This window comes from Ursus americanus, chromosome 6, assembly GCF_024610735.1.
Source record: "Ursus americanus isolate L20-20 chromosome 6, mUrsAme1.1.p, whole genome shotgun sequence".
In the NCBI taxonomy this organism is placed as follows: domain Eukaryota; kingdom Metazoa; phylum Chordata; class Mammalia; order Carnivora; family Ursidae; genus Ursus; species Ursus americanus.
Window position 1 is genome coordinate 59,880,793 of NC_142132.1, and position 5,920 is coordinate 59,886,712.

The 5,920-nt window shown below is 40.0% G+C and overlaps 1 pseudogene; it reads left to right on the forward strand.

The window, feature by feature from the left end:
* The first annotated feature begins 725 nt into the window (after nt 1–725).
* LOC123783075 (mitochondrial import inner membrane translocase subunit Tim9 pseudogene) lies at nt 726–1,225 on the forward strand (annotated as a pseudogene).
* Nucleotides 1,226–5,920: the final 4,695 nt, after the last annotated feature.

Below are 5,920 nucleotides of genomic sequence, written 5' to 3' on the forward strand. Positions count from 1 at the left end.
TCAGGTCCTCATCCTGGCATCTTGGGATCCCTGAGAGAGAGCCCAGCATCAGGCTCCCTCCTCAGCGGGGAATCTGTTTCTCCCACTTCCTCTGCCCTTCTTGTGCTCTCTCTCTCTTTCTCACATAAATAAATAAAATCTTTAAAAAAAATTTCTCTATGTCTCAGTCTCCTCATCTGTTAAGTGGGTTATTATAGGGGCTGAATAAGATAATTCATTCCTGCACTTGGGACCAAGCCTAGAGAATGAGTGCCCAATACTGTTAGCTACTGCTATTATTGGCTTTCTGCTCTTATCTCTAATGACTGTAATTACCAATGCCACCTGTATAAATCAGATTAGGTCAAATGATTCTTCAGTGACAGGTTAATCCAAAATCTCACTGGATTAAACAGATGAAAGTTATTTCACACTCAAGCAAAGACCACATTAGGTCCTAGCAACTCTCCATGGCAGCTGCCCCCATATAGGGACTCAACAATTCAGACTGCTTTAGTTTCTCCACAATCCAGCTGCCTGGTGCCTGTCCTGACCCTAAATTTCCACCCCCAGACTCAACTGGCAGTACAGCTTCCCAGCCTCATACTGGTGTTGTATGGGAAAGCCCATGCTTAAGACATCAAGTCTCACTGGAGACACTCAAGAAAAGGATGAACAGTGCTTTTCCAGAGCATAATGGAAACTCATGCATCAGAAAGAGTAGCTAATAAATGTACCAAAAGAATATGGCTGCACAAATACCAGGATCTGATCAGATAAAACAATATAAAGAAATTCTTGGAGCCTACGATAAATTTACAGAAACCTCCTTTTTGGACTGTGTTACAGACCACACAACAAAGAAGTAAAATCTGATGAGACCACCTGTTCAGAACATTGCTTATAAAAATATTTTTAAATGAGGGGCATCTGGGTGGCTCAGTCGATTGAGCACATGGCTCTTGGTTTGGGCTCAGGTCATGATCTCAGGGTCGTGAGATGGAGCCCCACATTAGTCTCTGTGCTCAGTGGGAAGTCTGCTCAAGATTCCCTCTCCCTCTGCCCCCCCCACTCTCTCTCTCTAAAATAAATAAATAAATCTTTTAAAATATATATATATTTTTTAATGATGCAAGGAATATCCATGAGAGTTCAGGAATATCATATTCAGCAGAACGAAGACATGGCAGCCAAAAGAGGACTCTTGGTCAACCACGATAAAGAAGTGCTGATGGATGTACTTTAAAGAAAATGCCAAGAGCTATTGCTCTGGAAATAAGAATTCATCTGATAGAAACGTCCGAAAGCAAAAACCACCGTGTTAAACTGTCCGTCTGCTAAACTGCTTGGCAAATGGAAACGAGTGGAGAAAAAAAATTACTATTTACCAGGAATAATCAAAATAGAATCTCTTGTTGTTCATCGAAAATAATAAGATGCAACATTTGTTGAGCCTTTAATATGCAGCAGGTCAGTCACTTGATTAGAAAAATAAACCACTGTTTATTCAACTGTGACTATTAATTTTAAAGCAAAATATAAGTTCACTCATGTATGAGAAAGAAAACAGTTTTATTATTAAAATAAATGGAAATTTCACTGAACAGTTATTTACATTAAATGGTACAATAGTATTCTAACTAGACTCTGGATATGTTGAAATGTTCTTCAATCAGGGTCATCCTCCAAGTATTTGTCCATTCATGTCTGCTTTAAGTTGCTGGCAAATACATCAAACAATTACTTGCCAAAAAACAAACAAACAAATAAATAATTACGGCTGCTTTAACCTTGCATTTCTGTCATTTCAGCCCACAGACTCCTCTGTGACTGCTAAGACAGGGGAAGAGAATGGAAGAAACATGTTGGCTTTTCTTTCCACTGTCACACATCACTCCCATTCAAATTTTCTTGGCCAGAACCATCATACGGCTCTGCTTAGGTCCAAGCAGCCTAGGAACTGTAGTCCTGTATTCCCAATAAGGAAAGGAGACCTGGATATTGGTTTGCACTGCTAACTTTTCCACTGCTAAGTTTAAGTTACTAATACCAACAAACTAAAATAAACACATGGGATATCTTGAGTCCTAACTTCATGCTTAATCAGTACCTTGTCTAGGTTACTTTCATAACAGAAAATAAAGACAAAAGAAAAAAAATTGTAATTGCAATGTTAATGAAGCTGACCATTTTTATGCACAGTTCTCACTTCCTTTAAAAAAAATGTCCCACAGATCATATTGTTTTCATACGAAAGAAGCTCATTATTCTTTTGTGGCAAAATTCACTGGCATTTCCATAAAACCCTAGCTCTTAATTATACTGTGATTAAACTCCTTATGCACTTTTAGTTTGTAGAATAGCCCTAACATATTTCTACCCTCAGGGAAAAATATTTATCCCAAAGCATTTCTTTCTTAATTTAAAGAAAGAAATAATGAATGATAATTTTAGAATCAGAGAACTGAAAGGAATTTCAAGAGATACAATTCTTTTTTCCCAATATTTTATTATTAGAAATAATATCATAATTAATAACCCTGTACATATACCCATGAGTTGTTACTGAAGTGAAAACTTCAGCACTGCAAATTTACTTCCTTGTACTCCATGTACATTCTACATTAATCAATTATAAAGAGATACAATTCTATCATCAAACATTTACTGAGCCCTTTCTATATGTAAGCAGTTACATACATATCAACCCATAATGGATGATAGCTCAGAAAATGCAAAAATGAGTAAGTCACAGTGTCCCTGCCTGAGAAGCCTACAATATATACAAGTAACAGACATTAAAATATTCTTTGGCGGTGGGGGGTGAGGGGGTGCCTGGGTGGCTCAGTCAGTTAAGCGTCTGCCTTTAGCTCAAGTCAAGACGATCCCAGGGTCCTGGGATCCAGCCCCACATCAGGCTCCCTGCTCAGCAGGGAGTCTGCTTCTCCCTCTCCCTTTGCCCCTTCCCCCAACTCATACTCTCTCTCGTTCGCTCACTCATTCTATCTCAAGTAAATAAATAAAATCTTCAAAAAATATATGTATTCTTTGGGATCACAGAAGGAATAAATACTGACTTGAGGAAGGTCTATCAGAGAAAGTTAAATGAAAAAAAGTCTCAAATCTGGATTTTAAAAGCTTTGGTAGTCAGAGAAATGATGGGGACAGAGAATGGACATTCCAGGGTAAAGAAACATGAATTAAGAAAGGAAAGCAGATCTGTTCTGAGTACCACAAGAAGCCTGTCCACATCCTCTAAATAAAGAGTCCATGTGTTGCTCTGATAAGTGCAAGGAAGAGGTAAGCTAGCTTTTCTCAACCAAGATAAATATGGCCTGGTGTTACCATTAGGAATGAGAAACTTGGGGCGCCTGGGTGGTTCGGTCGGTTAAGCATCTGCCTTCAGCTCAGAGCATGATCTCAGGGTTCTGGGATCGAGCCCTGCATCAGGGTCCCTGCTCAGCAGAGAACCTGCTTCTCCCTCTTCTCTCTGCTGCTCCCCCTGCTTGTGCTCTCTCTCTCTCTCTCAAATAAATAAATAAAATCTTTAAAAAAAAAAAAAAGGAATGAACTCAGGAAACTTAAGATGTATATGATACGATAAAAGAAATAATGAAAACCACTTTGGTGGGTATTACAGGTGGGACGTCACAGTTGGGCCTCCATTATGGAGGGTACTGAATGCCAGAGTAAGGACTCTCACAGGAGAAAAAATAAGGTATCGGAATGAATACCAGAGAGGAAAAGTTTCAAAGCAGGTCACTTTGTTCAGGAGTGACTGTCAGATGGGGAGTGATGAAGTGATGAAGATCTGCAGCAGAAGCAACGACAGCAGGAGCGGTAGGTAAAGAAAAGGCGGATTTGACAGTAAATTCTTGGAAACTGATCAGTTGTAAATGTAAGAGGATGAGAGAAGGATTTAAGAGCTCTAGCCTAATGGATGGCATCTATCATTTCAGGGAACCCAGCAAGATAAGCTGTGTAAAAAAGAAGCTAATCCATCCATTAGGGACATGTACAATTTTGAACATTAACAGTTTTGCATCCCAGATCTACTATATACTAATTGTTTTATCTGGAACAAGTTGCTTAACGTCTGAGTACCTCTGAGGGTTAAATAAGCTAATAAAAATAAAGAGCTCTGCACAATGCCTGAATGATAGCAAGAGGTCAATAGTGTTAGCTAGCTTCGTTATTATTACTATTATCTTCATTATGATTGCCACCCATGTGGAGATGCCTAAAAGACTGTTGGAAATCAGCGCTCATGAGAAAGATGAGGATTTGAGATGAAGATTTATGATAACATAGACCTGAGAACTGAGTGAAATAAAAGAGCAGGAGGGGCACCTGGGTGGCTTAGTCGGTTAAACATCCGCCTTTGGCTCAGGTTATGATCTCAGGGTCCTGGGGTCGAGTCCCACATCGGGCTCCCTGCTCAGCGGGGAACCTGCTTCTCCCTCTGCCCCTCACCCTGTTCATGCTCTCTCTCTCTCTCTCTCTCTGAGTAAATAAAATCTTTAAGAAAGAAAGAGAGCGAGAGAGCGAGAGAGAAAGAAAGAAAAAGAAAGAAAGGGAAAGGAGGAGGAAATGGCCAAAAGATAGGTATCGTTGAGGAGCGGTCTGAGATCAGAGCTTTTGTTTAAAGGACAAGGGGAACAATAGCATCAATGAGACTCTCTAGGAGACACAATGAGCCATTCATCGCTGGGCTCCTGAGCACTACATGGCTGTACCAGATACGTCCAGGCACTGGGAGGCAACATCTTTGGATTCAGATGTTCCCTACACAGTTAAACGTCCACAAAGTCTAAGTCCAGTGTCATCTCTCTTACAAGTGTTTAAGATTCAGAACTGCTCTTCCTGAATCACATAATGTCACCAGAAACCTCTCATTCATCTCACTATTTGTTTTCCGGGAAAAGAAACTGAGGCCCCATGGGACTTGCACAGGTTAAATTTCAGTTTATGACAAAGGCTAGACTTAAGTTGTCAAACAGAATGCCACAAAGCCTGAACCTAGCTGTCTGGGAATATGGTAATGCCTTAAACGGCACTTTTGATCTTGAACTAAGTTTGGGATGAAACTGTTTCTTCTCAAGGAGCATTTGTATTCCTCAGGCTTCTCAACCTCAACACCATTACAAATATTTGGGGTTGGACAACTCTTTATTGTGGGGGGCTGCCATTCCTACTGTAGACTGTTTAAAGCATCCCCTCCACCCACTGGATGCCAGTAGTCTCTCCCCTGACCCATTTGTGACAACCAAAAAACAGCCACAGACATCCCCACGTGTCATCTGGGGGACAAAATTGCCCCAGGTTGAGAATCATTGTTCTGACTGATACCTGTTAATTATTCTTAAGAAATGATAAACTCACTGAAAGTCCAGAGTTGTAAAATACATGCACAGATTAATAAAACTGGAACTTGTTTCCTTTTGGCTCATGATCTTGGAAAGGATTTATCTATCTCCTTCAGGAAAGAAGGCATTAGTGTTTGACTATCTGAAATCATAATAGCCATTTTATTAAATACCCATTTCAATGACCCAAATAAGTGAAATACTCTAAATCATCATTAAAAAATTCAGATGATTAAAGATGAAATACTGATTTAGGAAATATGGCAATAAAGAAAAATTCATCTGTCAGCAGTCTACCAAATATATGCTTAAATATCTAAAGTCCAGTTTTTCTTTTCTTTTCTTTTTTTAGAGAGAGCAAGCGAGGGTGGAGGGTGGGCAGAGAGAGAGAGAATCTTAAGCAGGCTCCACACCCAGAGTGAAACCCAACACGGGGCTCAACCTCACAACCCTGAGATCATGACCTGAGCCGAAATCAAGAGTCAGATGCTTAACCCACTGACACCCAGGCGCCCCTAAACCCTAGTTTTTCTAATTGTTCTATACCTGCGTTTCCCCAAAAATGTTTCACAAAA